The 15571-nt window shown below is 36.3% G+C and overlaps 1 long non-coding RNA gene across 1 annotated transcript in view; it reads left to right on the top strand.

The window, feature by feature from the left end:
• Positions 1 to 15571, top strand: part of LOC130683340 (uncharacterized) — a 168511-nt gene that overhangs the window by 32106 nt on the left and 120834 nt on the right. The window contains exon 2 of the long non-coding RNA XR_008996993.1: positions 5075 to 5260. This is a non-coding gene — a long non-coding RNA (uncharacterized LOC130683340). The remainder of the gene's footprint in view (positions 1 to 5074; positions 5261 to 15571) is intronic.

Raw genomic sequence — 15571 nt, forward strand, 5'->3', positions numbered from 1 at the left:
AGAGTAGGCCAGAAGACAATGGTGCCACATCTCTATGCATAGAATGGAAAGGACCCCATCAATCTAGAATTCTATGTGCAGGAAAATATTCTTTGAAATTGAAGGTGAAATAATGACACTATCAAACAAATAAGAATTTATCACAAGTGGGCCTGTACTATAAAAAGTACTGAAGTTCTTCAGACTCAAGGATAAAAATAACAAATAGAATTCAGGTCATATAAAAAGAATGAAAAGCACCTGAAAAGACAAATATTTATAATATAAAAATACATTATTTTTTATTTTAAATTACTATGAATGACAATTACTATTTAAAGCAAACAAGACAACCAAAATATAATGTGACATGGTATAAAATACATGAGTATACCTTGTTTTATTTCACTTCACTTTATTGTACTTCACAGATATAGCATTTTTCTACAGATTGAAACTGTGTGGCAACCCTGTATCAAGCAAGTCTATCAGCACCATTTTTCCAATAGCATTTGTCCACTGTGTTTCTGTGTCAGATTTTGGAAATTCCAGCAATATTTCCAACACTTTTATTATTATTATATTTTTTATGGTTATCAGTGATCAGTGATTATTATTCTCTGAAAGCTCAGATGATGGTTAGCATTTTTTAGCAATAAAATAACTTTTAATTTAGGTACATACAGTTTTAGACATGTTATTGTACATTTATAGACTATGGTATTGTATAAATATTACTTCTATGTGTACTGGAAAACCAGAAAATTCATTTGACTTGATTTATTGCTACATTTATTTTATTGCAGTGGACTGGAACCAAACATGCAGTAGCTCCAAGGTATGCCTGTATGTAGGAATAAAATATATAGCAACAGCTACTCAAAGGATGGAAGAGAATAAATGTTAGCATACTATTATAAGGTCCTTATAATAAATGTGAAGAAGTATAATATTAATTCAAGATAGATTAAGTTGTGGATGTATATTATAATCCGTAAAGAAAACTAAAATCCTAAATAAATTGTAAGGAATAAATGGAACTACAAAATAGTCAATATATCTAACAGAAGGCAGGAAAGAAAATAAGATGAACTAAGTACAAGTGGTACAAACAGGAAACAGATGTAAAAAAAAAAGACTTAAAATCATATTTATATTAAACATAATTGGAATAAACTCTATAATTAAATGGCAGAGATTGTCAGACTGATTAAAAGAGAATGACCCAACTATATGCACTATAAAGACTTAGATTAAAGCAAAATAACATAGCATGGAAAAACTAATGTTAATAAGGTTGGAATGACTATATTTATATTATATAAAATAGATTTCAGGTCAAAGTATATGAACAGAAATAAACAGGGACATTTAAAAGGTCAAATCACCAAGAAAATATAAGGCAAAACAGTCCTAAATATTTATGCAACAAGTAACAGAACTTTAAAGTACATCAGGTAAAAATGGACAGAATTAAATGGAGAAATAGATAAATTCACAATTTGACTTTCAGATTTCAATAGTCCTTTTTTAGTAACTGTTAGAGCAACTATACAAAAATAATCAGTGAAGATATAGAAGATTTAAACAATATTATTAATTAAATTAACATAACAAATATTTATAAGAAATTACACTTAACTCCTGCAAAATACACATTATTTTCCAGAAAACAGACCATTCACCAAGATAAAATAATGGGCTGGATTGTAAAGCAAGACATAAATTTAAAGGTGTCTTCTCTTACCACAGTGGAATTGAATTAAAAATCAATAACAGAAAAGCTTCAAACATTTCCAAACATTTATAAATTAAGAAAAACATATCTAAAAGCCCACATATCAAAGAAGAAAACAAAATTAAAATTTTAAATATTTTAAACTAAATTAGAGTAAAACCACAACATCTCAAAATTTGTCACATGCCACAAAAATAGTGGTTAGTGGGACATTTATAGCTGAAATGCTTAGATTAGAAAAAAACAATGATTTACAATTAATGCTCCAAGCTTCACTTTAAGAAGCTAGAAAAAGGAAAGTAAATTACAAAATATGTAGAAGGGAGAAAATAGTAACAATAAGAATAGAAATCCATGAAGTGGTAAATAGGCAAAAAACTGAAAATTAATGAAACAAAACATTGGCTCCAGGAAAAGGTCAATAAAATTGATAAACCCTAGCCAACATGTTTAAGAAGAAAGAAAATAAACTGAAAGTGTCCATATTACATATAAAATGTCTCCTATCCTATTGACTTTAAGAGGATAGTAGTTAAATATTATAGACAATTTTTTATAATAAATTCAACATTTTAGATGAAATTGACAAATTCCTCAGAAGATATAAATTACCATCACTGGCACAAGAAAAATTAGAAAATCTGAAGAGATCTACCTATATCACAGAGAGTGACTCTTAATAGCATTCCCATGGCATGGAATCTATAGAACCTGGGGGGCAGATAGTAAAAGTTTTAGTTCAAGTTCAAAGGTCTGAGAATCAGGAGCACTGGTATCCAAGAACAGGAGAAGGTGGATGTTCCAATTCAAGCAGAGTGAACAAATTCATTGTTCTTCCTCTGTTTCTGTCTATTAAGGCCCTCAATGGATTGGATGATAACCACTTATATTGGTTGAATGTGATCTTCTTTACTCAGTCTACCAATTAAGATGTCAATCTCTTCCAGAAACACCCTCACAGATATACCCAGAAATAATGCTTTACCAGCTGTCTGGTCACTGTAGTCTAGTCTAGTTGGCATTTTTTGTCAAAAACCATCACACACTTTGAAAACCCATATGAAAATAGAAAAATAAGCGTCAGCACACATCTCATACCATACACAAAAGTTAGTTTGAGATGGCTCTTAGCCTAGAACCTAAAAGCTAAAAAATATAAAACTTCTAGAGGAAAGTGCAGAGAAAGCATGCTCATGACCATGAACATTTCTTATAAAGTATTACCTATAGAAGAAAAAGCTAGTAAGTTGAATTTCATAAAAATTGAAAACTCTTCTCATCAAAGGGCACATTTCTGAAAATGCATAGATAAGCCACAGAGAAAACATTAGCAATTACATATCTAACAAGAATACGTATATGAAGAATATATGAGCAATTCCCACAACTTAACAGACAAAAAAGCCAGTAAAAATGGGTAAAAGGCATGAAAAGAGACTTCCAGAAGGAATGTGAATAAATAGTCTGTAAGCATGTGAACAAACATTCAACATCATTATTTTTCAGGGAAGACTAAAATGAAAAGATTCACTTGTCACAAATCAAATTTTGACAAGTAGAGGTAGTAAATAGACTTCTCAAAAATTGCAGTAGAAGTCTAAAACTTTTCGGTAATTGCTTATAAAGTTAAACATATACCTACATTGCAACTCAAGAATTTTCCTCCTAGGTATTTATCCAAGAGAAATGAAAAATATGTACACAAAACATTCACAAGGATAGTTACAACTTTTTCATTCATAAGACAGTGCACCAAGAACTTATGCATGTATCTACCAACAGAAGAATGGATAAAGAAATTGTAGTCTAGCCACACAATAGAATATTACTCAACAATATAAATGAACTACTCATAACAGGCAAAAACATGTATGAATTGCAAAGCCATATGCTGAGCCAAAGAACCCTGACACAATAGAGTATGTACTGTATGATTCTATGTATATGAAGTTCTAGAATGAGTAAGTCTAAAACAAAGTGATAAAAATCAGAAGAGTGGTTGCCCTTGGAGAGTGTGAGTTTAGGGACTGATCAGAATGGTGCAGGAGGGAACTTTCTGGGGCAATGGAAATCTTCCTAACTTGTTAGGACTGTGACATTTCCATAGGTGTATGCATTTGTCAAATTCATAACTGTACACCCTATGTAAATGAAATCTCAATACAAATTCTATTTTTAATGTAAATAGATATCACATTGTATTTTAGTATCTTTAAAATAAATACTGCTTTGTTTTTAAGCACATGCATTTAAAAATACATGGATTAGTACCTACATGTTTTGTAGGAATTCCAGGCACATTTGAACTGTGTCTGTGTTTTAGCAAAGCCAGGATAGTAATACTGTAACTGCAAAATGAATACTTGCTGCTTGATAAGGAGTTTTAAAAAAATCACCCTATATTTTGTGTCATGTAGAATTGTATTAGAGGTGTGAGTTGGTGAGAGAGGAGGGGTCAAGACAGCAGTTTTAAAGAAGCTTAACAATTCCTAAGGCCTTTACAAATTTAGAGAAATAAAAATAGAGAAGGAAAGTCATTTTATTAGATGGCCAGCACAGTATTTTTGCAATAGAGGTATGTGTTAATCATGTTGGGGTTTCCTGTGTCTAATATTGCCTGACACATAGAAGTTAAGTGTAAATTTAGGAAATAGAAATACTAGCTTTCTATGGCAAACCCTGATTAACAAGACCAAATTTTATACTGTAATTAGTTTTGCACTTTCTTTTTTGTTTTCCACAGCAAGTTATTCAAAACATAAACTGACCCCCAAGAAGCAAACTCAGTCTCGAAGCACAGAGATTTAAATTGTATATTGCTAATAAAAAAACACCTTACAATATGGTTTCTCAAGTCAAAGAGTGTGCTTTTAGCTTGTCTTTTTCTTGGAAATCTTAAAGGAGTTAGAACCAGCTTCCCTGCAACAGGACCGGTGTTTCCCAGTTTCTTAGGATTGAGTAGGGTGTGTGAAAAGGAAGAGAGAAGAGATCTAAGGTGCTGATACAGAGGCTCATATTGAGGATGGATGGAAAGAACATTGGTTAGCACGGCTGAAAGTTATTTCCAATTCTCTCTCTTTCAGTACATCCTTATTGGGAAGTAAACTGTAAGACAATGTACTCAGTGCTAGGGTCATAAAAATGAACAAAGGAAGTTTCTGACTTTAAAGAGATCACACACCAGTGGGAAAAAAGCAAGATAAATAACTGAACCAATGGTTATTCATAGTCAATTCTATTATTTTTTATAAACTAATTTCTGCATCAATAATAATTACCATAAATAGGGCATGTATCTGATACTTGACAGATATTTTATCATTTAGACCCTCAAGGACAGTCTTATTCTCATTTCAGAGCAGTGGAAATCAAGGCTGGGTGAGCATATGCCACAGACCTGGCACAGTGGAGTCAGTGTATGAACCTGTTCTGCCTGACTTCCTTGAATGTGATCTTTTGACCAGAGTCTATACTATGGAAGATGGACCTGTCAAGCCTCTCAGCCTGCAGCGCAAATGCCTGACTTTATAAACCATGCCCAAGGTAAGAAACCTCAAAAGAGCTTGCAGCTCATTTTTCCTTGCTTTGGTAATTTTTATCTTACATTGTCTTAAACTCTGATAAATAATCACCAAACATACAAAGGAAAAAATGTCAGATTTGTTTTGTGTTAGGCACATGCTTCCATTTAAAATTCCCATGTGAGGAGGTGATGGTGGTTGGGAGCAGCACGCATGTGGTGATTTTGCACATCATGTCACATGCGGAGTCTGTATTCTGCTGGGGAGCCTCGGCTGCTCTTTGAAGCTGTGCTTCCTGCTTAGCAGAGTCATGTGAAGGCTTTCTTTATCCCAACTCCAACTCCATGGCAATTAGAGTAGATGGTTGGCTTGGGCACTAAGAGCAGTGCGTGCTATTCAATATTGCAAACATGTGTTGGCTTTCTTCTGTGTTAGGAGACTGGGCTTGGCATGGGAGTGCTGCAGTTCTTGGTCCCTTGCTCTCTTGTAGCTTGCTTTCTGATTGGAGAGACACCCTCTGATGAGAAGGGGCAGAGCTAAGGCTTAGAGAAGTCACAGTGCAGTGCTCCAGGAATGTGACCTGCAACAACTCCAAAGGAATGACATTGGCAAAGGAAAGATGACTTACCTGGTGGAAAAAAGAAGCTGACTTTACTGATTACTAGGCAGGTTTTACATATCTATACAGTATTCTTTACTTTTCAACACAATAATGTGATGGATGTGTGCTTTTTGTATTTTTTAGTTAAAAAAAAATACAAGTGTACCTAAAAGTTAAAAATCATGTTAGAGCACATACATCTCACCTCACATTCTTGGTTTCCATCCCCAAGAGCAACCAGAGTAAATGGTTTCCTCTATATTTTTCCAGTATTTTTTTAAATTAAATGTAAGTGCGTTTCTTTGTGAATGCATCCTTTATTTTTATATAGACAGGGACACACTAAATACCCTGTTCTGGACCTGACAGTTTTTCATTAACAACATATCCCAAGATAATTTATATGATAGTAGGTACATAAGGCTTCACCTCTTTTTTAAAAACATAATGGCTACATAATTTCCACTGTATGCGTTGTTGTTTTGAGAGGGTCCAATAAATAGTATCCCTCTTCCCCTGCCCTCCACTCATGGGATTTTGAACAATTTGAGAATGAAACAAATGGATAATGCAGAGCAATTTTATGGCAGACAGAAGCCAGGCCAGAGGCTGAGGTTTGACTAGCCAAGCAGGCTTGTGAATGCGGAACCTGTGTGTGTAGCCTAGCAGTCTCTAAAATGAAAAGGTTAGTGAAGCCAAGATCTACCACTCAGATAAATTATGCCACCTTCCCAGGGGTAGAGTGACTAAAGGGCAGGAGAGAGGCCACCAACATGCTTGAAAAAAATCCCTTTCCATAGAAACCAGAAGTGGAGAAAGGGCACTTCTCCCTGACAACATGGGCAAAGCATCCTTAATGTAGCTAGTCCCCTACTGGTGAATATTTAGGTTACTTCTAGTCTTGCTGTTGAGCATACATGTTTGTTATTCTCTTTTTATAGCAATGGAAATAGGCTCCAGAGCTTAATGTTCAAAGTGAGAGCTAGTGAGATGTGGAAACAAAACTCAGACTTATGTCTGACTTCAAGTCCAGGGCTCTTTTCATGTCCCCCCATCCCTACTCACTCAAGTACTCATGTCTGTATGGAAAACTAGTAATAATCTATGAGTCAATTTTAGTTAAATCCTCTTATTAATTCCTCTCAATCTGCATGTGAGGTGGTTGAGACAGGAGTTATTTTCTCTTGAAGAAGAAGAAACCGAGGTTCAGCAAGGTTGTTGCTTTGTTACCTAGCATCACTGTGAAGGGCAAAGTCTAAAACAGCCTCTCCTCTCACTTCAGATCCTTCTGCTATGTCAGAGAGCCTTGAACCAATGAATGAAATATGGAGTGCAGACCAAGAGCATTGTTTTCAAAGGCAAGCTGATGAGAAAGGCAGGGTTTGCCCCAGGAGTTACTAAGCATCTCCTTTCAATGCTATGTAGGTTATGTCCTTCCTGGGCAAGTCTATGTGTGGTCTGTGCATCAGAACTGCCTGGGAAATATTTAAAATACAAATTCTTATGCCCCACTTAGACCTATAAAAGAACAAAATCAGCAACATGTTTTTAAAAAAGAAATCTAAGATATTTCGATGGATGGTAGTCCATGAATCAGGAATGGGAGAAACCCTGCATTGGGGAATTTTTAAAAATTTTTTTAATTTTTTGGGTTGTAGTGAATGACTCATAATCAGAATCATTTCTTGAGGGAGTGTGTTCTTGTGGAAAGAACATGGGCTTTAGAATTAGCTAAAGTTAAATTGATTCCTCCTTCCACCATTCATTAGCTGGGTCAAACTGCAGAAAGTTTTGAACGTCATGGACTCTCAGCCAGCTCATATACAGCAGTCTGGTATGAGGATTAAATGAGATGATATATGACCAAGCCTGTCTTTGAGATCCTCCATAATGTAACTTCCTCTCCATTTCTTCTTCTAGTAATTTTTCAGTGATCTTTCCCATCTCCTGCACCTGTGAACTCTCTGAAAATCAGCCTCTTGGTCTCCTTTATCTTCCCATTGCTAATGCTTAAAAGTCCCTGCTACAGAGTAGAGCACAGATCTCCAGCAGGGCAAGGCTTGCCTTAATCAGGCTGCTACATCGATGGACTTGTAACTACCTGTTCTATAAGATCCTTGGAACAAGATGAACAAAGCATAATTACTATGTCCCTTCTCAGAGGACATACGCACAGATTCATTAGCAAAATGTTAGAAGGTTTGCTTCGATATGGGATTTTGCTTGTCTTCATTAAATGTCTTGGAACGAACTGGGACTGCTGTAAGCAAGCATGGGAGGTAGGCTCTTCTTATTTTCCTCTGAGACCTCTGTCTTCAGTCTGCTCTGTGACTACCAGGGTCCACCTGAGCAGCTCTCCAGGTAGAGATCTTTCCTCCTTGCCGTGGCTTCAAATACAGCAGCTTCTGTGTTCTCCAACCTCAGAATACTCCTCTAAAATAATGGGATTAAAAAATACCCCCCAAAGGGGTTTCATGCTAGTAACAGCTGGTTATGCTAATTATACTTGTATTTTGAAAGAAGGCTTTTCAAGTCCTAAAACAAAATGAAAGAGAAAAGTAGAAATTTTATATTTTAGAAGTTTTAGGAATGCATCAGGAGACAGGATTAGGTTCAACGGAAACCAAGAACTATTTGAGAGATTATGTAACTGCTGATGAGTGAGATGCTCTACAAATGTAGTCATATTTAACAGAAAAACAAGATACAAGAACAGAAAAAGACAAATATTCTCATGGAAACAATGTGAAAAACTGTTTAAAATCACAGTTATATCAAATATATAGTCCTAGAACCTATTGATGTGAAATTATGCTCTCAGTTTTACAAACCTCCATGTATAATTGACCTGAATTTTTATCTTACAGAAAATAATTCACTCACCATGAACAATCATTTTTAAAGAAAAACAACAAAGATAAAATCCTTATAAAATTACTTCTTTCTTATAACAGAGGTGATACACATTGGTAGTTGAATATTTAGAAAATGGGAAAATAGGAGAAAATAAAAAACAGTTCCCAGATGTAGAGAAAGTGAAGGTTCTTATGGCCAGGATTCTCACTGGCCCTGGTCGGCTTGCTCACTACACACGTGTGGTCTATATGTTGTTACTGACTCTATATAAAGAGCCCCGCCCAGTGCTCTGGGCTGCAGGGCTGCTGGAGAGTAGAGACTGGAGCGGTGGCAGCACTGAGGACAGAGACTGAGACAGCTGCAGGGGTGGAGAGGCCCAGAGGCAGAGACCAGCTTGCTGCATGCAGACTTGATCTGAGTGGACCGGATTCTAGTGATTGACCTGCCACCATGGGAATAAAGTTGGGCAATAAATCCTTTCACCCCAAAAGGATTCCATTGTCATTTCTTTGGTCTCATTAAATCCACAGTGAACTTGTCTGAGGCTGAAACCCATTGGCAAGACACCAGGGATAATCACTGTGTATATATTGATGTGTATCAATCCACTTTCTTCTGTTCATTGACTCAAAATTTGGGTGTCAAAAATGGAATCATAACATACATACTCTTCTTTTGCTTAAAAAAATAAGGCATACACCAGTGCTTCTTAAACTTTAGTGTGATTAGGAATCACTTGGGGATTTTACTAAAATTCAGGTCATGATCCAGTATGTCTGGGGTGGAGCCTGAGAATCTGTATGTCTACAAGGTCCCAAGGAATGTTCATACTGCTGGTCCAGGCAGCACATGTGGGAAAGGAGCATGTGTGTGCACCATCCGGTGCTGTTACTGGTTCCTTACCAAATTTTGTTTTAATTGCTACGAGTGTTACATTAGACAATGTATGTAGCTGAACAGTGCCATATTATTAGCTACTTTGGTTTATTCCTTTATTTTTATTATAGTATAGAAGGCACAATGGTGAACTTTCATGAAGAGAAATCTTAAAAGACGTCCATTAAGATTTCTTACAGATAATTTCCTGGAAATGGAAGTGCTTCATCGAAATTATTCTGAATTTTTAGGCATTTCATACTTGTTGCCAAACAGCTGATAGGGACAAAAAATGCAGTTTGGAAAATACCTGTTAACTGATTAGTTATATTATCCTGTAGTGAAATATTTTTCAGCTTGTCCCCTCATCCCTTCCCTTGAGAGAGAAATTATTCCTGTCTCCATGATAACCCCACCACTTCCTCTGATATCTTCCTCAGTGTTCTAATACTGGTGTTTGCTGACAGGTGTCTGCCTCTAGCTGGCCACTGTATTAGCTCCAGTCTGAGCGCAGTGCTGGGCACTTAAGAAATGGCAAGTGAACAGTGAAATGGGAGCATGAAATATGTCTTACAAATATAAATACTTGTCACAGCACTTTCAGTAACGATTTTTCTTTTAATACATTACATACTCTGACCATTAACTAAAACCCAAACTTGAAAAAAAATATTTACTGTTTGTAATGAAAAATCATCCACAACAGTTTTTGGTGTTAAACTATTTCCTACTATAAAGTAGCCCAGTCTGTGCCTAGCTGGTTACAGTTTCAAAGCTATGTACACCAAAACCCATGGACTGTTATTATCATGCTTGGGGCATTATTACTAGCATTATATAATAATGCTCATAATATTTTGATATAATATTGTTCATGATAATGATAATACAGTATTTTGAAAAATCTATCCTATATGGATTGTGTCCTTTTAATTGTCCATCATAGCTTCTTTGCAGTTTTGATTTTTAAAAATATTGCATTGAATATTATTTATCTTGATTATCAAGGTTTTTTGTACCCTCTTAAATTTTTCACCCAAAGTGGCACGGGGGCTCACCTACCTCACCCTCATTCTGGCTCTATAAGTTAACTATAACTTAAGATTTTTGAGCACATAAGTGAAATTTATAACTTACATTTTTTAAATTTTCAAGTAATATCACTCAACCAAATGATATTTGCTTGATTTATCACTTAAATATTTAATTCTTCTTCTATGTGTCCACATCTAATCGGGTACATTCAAATCACTGCACCTGGTGGGGGATGTGTGGCAGGACTGGGGGCTTGCTCTCTATAGACATCAGAAGGGGACATTTTTGAGACAGAGCTCTTCACACCAGTACTTACCTTTATCAATTCAGGGCTCTTCCTTTTGTTCAATGAATGACTTAAAACTTTTCTGACTCCTGTTGGGTGATGGGAACTGTAATAGGTAAGTGCTGTGTATGGGAAAAAAATGAGTATAACATACATGCCTTTAGATTGGTCCCTGTTTGATAGTGGAGGCAGGCAGTCATACTCAGAGGGACTTAAATCCCCTGTGTAAATGGAAGCAGAGAGAACAGATAGGGACACCTGGGACTCAGGGATGATGTCTTGGTCATGCTTAAGTTGTCTCTTCCAGAAGGAGTGGGTTTGGTGTATCCCTTATACTCATGACTCCTTCTTTTTCTCTCCAGCATTTAGTCCCTAACCGTAATCCTGGGACGACTTAGATGCTTTGGCCAATGCTCTTTTAATATAAGTTAAGTTCTATAAAACAAAACCGGGAATGTATTTGTATGAGCAGAAAATAATTCTGTCCTGAAGTCCATATGGTGGCATGTGTAGGTTGAGAATCACCATGTCTGCTGAATCATTATCACTGACTTTGAAATTATCATTGACGAGCAGCAGCTGTTGCCAGGAATAGTAAATCACATTCCACATTTGTGTAAGAAATGGTATTATGGCTTTCACAAAGAGCCCTATTTTTTTTTTGATGCTGTATTTTTTTTTTATTTTTTTATTTTTTTGAAGAACATTATGTTTACTAGGCTCTCCCCTACCCTAAGTCCCCCCCACAAACCCCATTACAGTCACTGTCCATCAGCATAGTAAGATGTTGTAGAATCACTACTTGTCTTCTCTGTGTTGCAAAGCCCTCCCCTTTCCCCCACCCCCCACATTATACATGCTAATCATAATACCCCCTTTCTTCTTCCCTGCCCTTATCCCTCCCTACCCTCCCATTCTCCCCAGTCTCTTTCCCTTTGGTAACTGTTAGTCCATTCTTGGGTTCTGTGATTCTGCTGCTGTTTTGTTCCTTCAGTTTTTCTTTGTTCTTATACTCCACAGATGAGTGAAATCATTTGGTATTTGTCTCCCTCCACTTGGCTTATTTCACTGAGCATAATACCCTCTAGCTCCATCCATGTTGTTGCAAATGGTAGGATTTGTTTTCTTCTTATGGCTGAATAATATTCCATTGTGTATATGTACCACATCTTCTTTATCCATTCATCTACTGGTGGGCACTTAGGTTGCTTCCATTTCTAGGCTATTGTAAATAGTGCAGCGATAAACATAGGGGTGCATCTGTCTTTTTCAAACTGGAGTGCTGTATCCTTAGCATAAATTCCTAGAAGTGGAATTCCTGGGTCAAATGGTAAGTCTGTTTTGAGCATCTTGAGGAACCTCCATATTGCTTTCCACAATGGTTGAACTAATTTACATTCCCACCAGCAGTGTAGGAGGGTTCCCCTTTCTCCGCAATCTCGCCAACATTTGTTGTTGTTTGTCTTTTGGATGGTAGCCATCCTTACTGGTGTGAGGTGATATCTCATTGTGGTTTTAATTTGCATTTCTCTGATAACTAGCGATGTGGAGCATCTTTTCATGTGTCTGTTGGCCATCTGAATTTCTTCCTTGAAGAACTGTCTGTTCAGCTCCTCTGCCCATTTTTTAATTGGATTATTTGCTTTTTGCTTGTTGAGGAGCATGAGCTCTTTGTATATTTTGGATGTCAAGCCTTTATCAGATCTGTCATTTACAAAAATATTCTCCCATACTGTAGGGTACCTTTTTGTTCTATTGATGGTGCCCTTTGCTGTACAGAAGCTTTTCAGCTTGATATAGTCCCACTTGTTCAATTTTGCTTTTGTTTTCCTTGCCCGGGGAGATATATTCATGAAGAAGTCGCTAATGTTCACATCCAAGAGATTTTTGCCCATGTTTTTTTCTAAGAGTTTTATGGTTTCATGACTTACATTCAGGTCTTTGATCCATTTTGAATTTACTTTTGTGTATGGGGTTAGACAGTGATCCAGTTTCATTCTCTTACATGTAGCTGTCCAGTTTTGCCAGCGCCATCTGTTAAAGAGACTGTCATTTCCCCATTGTATGTCCATGGCTCCTTTATCGAATATTAATTGACCATATATGTTTTTGTGCCAGTACCAAATTGTCTTGATTACTATGGCTTTGTAGTAGAGCTTGAAGTTGGGGAGTGAGATCCCTGCCACTTTATTCTTTCTCAGGATTGCTTTGACTATTCGGGGTCTTTGGTGTTTCCATATGAATTTTTGAACTATTTGTTCCAGTTCATTGAAGAATGTTGCTGGTAATTTGATAGGGATTGCATCAAATCTGTATATTGCTTTGGGCAGGATGGCCATTTTGACGATATTAATTCTTCCTAGCCAAGAGCATGGGATGAGTTTCCATTTGTTAGTTTCCCCTTTAGTTTCTCTTAAGAGTGACTTGTAGTTTTCAGGGTATAGGTCTTTCACTTCTTTGGTTAGGTTTATTCCTAGGTATTTTATTCTTTTTGATGCTATTGTGAATGGAATTGTTTTCCTGATTTCTCTTTATATTGGCTCATTGTTAGTGTATAAGAAAGCCACAGATTTCTGTGTAATTTTGTATTCTGCAACTTTGCTGTATTCCAATATCAGTTCTAGTAGTTTTGGAGTGGAGTCTTCAGGGTTTTTTATGTACAATATCATGTCATCTGCAAATAGTGACAGTTTAACTTCTTCTTTACCAATCTGGATTCCTTGTATTTCTTTGTTTTGTCTGATTGCCGTGGCTAGGACCTCCAGTACTATGGAGTGGGGAGAGTGGGCATCCCTGTCTTGTTCCCGATCTCAGAGGAAAAGCTTTCAGCTTCTCGCTGTTCAGTATAATGTTGGCTGTGGGTTTATCATAGATGGCCTTTATTATGTTGAGGTACTTGCCCTCTATACCCATTTTGCTGAGAGTTTTTATCATGAATGGATGTTGAATTTTGTCAAATGCTTTTTCAGCATCTATGGAGATGATCATGTGGTTTTTGTCTTTCTTTTTGTTGATGTGGTGGATGATGTTGATGGATTTTCGAATGTTGTACCATCCTTGCATCCCTGGGATGAATCCCACTTGGTCATGGTGTATGATCCTTTTGATATATTTTTGAATTTGGTTTGCTAATATTTTATTGAGTATTTTTGCATCTACATTCATCAGGGATATTGGTCTGTAATTTTCTTTTTTGGTGGGGTCTTTGCCTGGTTTTGGTATTAGGGTGATGTTGGCTTCATAGAATGAGTTTGGGAGTATTCCCTCCTCTTCTATTTTTTGGAAACTTTAAGGAGAATGGGTATTATATCTTCTCTGTATGTCTGATAAAATTCTGAGATAAATCCATCCGGCCCAGGGGTTTTGTTCTTAGGTTATTTTTTGATTACCGCTTCAATTTCTTTGCTGGTAATTGGTTTGTTTAGATTTTGTGTTTCTTCCTTGGTCAGTCTTGGAAGGTTGTATTTTTCTAGGAAGTTGTCCATTTCTTCTAGGTTTTCCAGCTTGTTAACATATAGGTTTTCATAGTAGTCTTTAATAATTCTTTGTATTTCTGTTGGGTCCGTTATGATGTTTCCTTTCTCATTTCTGATTCTGTTGATGTGTGTTGATTCTCTTTTTCTCTTAATAAGTCTGGCTAGAGGCTTATCTATTTTATTTATTTTCTCAAAAAACCAGCTCTTGGTTTCATTGGTTTTTTGTATTGTTTTATTCTTCTCAATTTTGTTTATTTCTTCTCTGATCTTTATTATGTCCCTCCTGCTGACTTTAGGCCTCATTTGTTCTTCTTTTTCCAATTTTGATAACTGTGACGTTAGACTATTCATTTGGGTTTGTTCTTCCTTCTTTAAATATGCCTGGATTGCTATATACTTTCCTCTTAATACTGCTTTCGCTGCGTCCCACAGAAGTTGGGGCTTTGTGTTGTTGTTGTCATTTGTTTCCATATATTGCTGGATCTCCATTTTAATTTGGTCGTTGATCCATTGACCATTTAGAAGCGTGTTGTTAAGCCTCCATGTGTTTGTGAGCCTTTTTGCTTTCTTTGTACAGTTTATTTCTAGTTTTATGCCTTTGTGGTCTGTAAAGTTGGTTGGTAGGATTTCAATCTTTTTGAACTTACTGAGGCTCTTTTTGTGGCCTAGTATGTGGTCTATTATGGAGAATGTTCCATGTGCACTTGAGAAGAATGTGTATCCTGTTGCTTTTGGATGTAGAGTTCTGTAGATGTCTATTAGATCCATCTGTTCTAGTGTGTTGTTCAGTGCCTCTGTGTCCTTACTTATTTTCTCTCTGGTGGATCTGTCCTTTGGAGTGAATGGTGTGTTGAAGTCTCCTAAAATGAATGCATTTCAGTCTATGTCCTCCTTTAGTTCTGTTAGTATTTGTTTCACATATGCTGGTGCTCCTGCTTTGGGTGCATATATATTTATAATGGTTATATCCTCTTGTTGGACTGAGCCCTTTATCATTATGTAATGTCCTTCTTTATCTCTTGTTACTTTCTTTGTTTTGAAGTCTATTTTGTCTGATACTAGTACTGCAACACCTGCTTTTTTCTCCCTGTTGTTTGCATGAAATATCTTTTTCCATCCCTTGACTTTTAGTCAGTGCATGTCTTTTGGGTTTGAGGTGAGTCTCTTGTAAGCAGCATATAGATGGGTCTTGCTTTTTTATCC

This window comes from Manis pentadactyla, chromosome 1, assembly GCF_030020395.1.
Source record: "Manis pentadactyla isolate mManPen7 chromosome 1, mManPen7.hap1, whole genome shotgun sequence".
Taxonomy (NCBI): Eukaryota; Metazoa; Chordata; class Mammalia; order Pholidota; family Manidae; genus Manis; species Manis pentadactyla.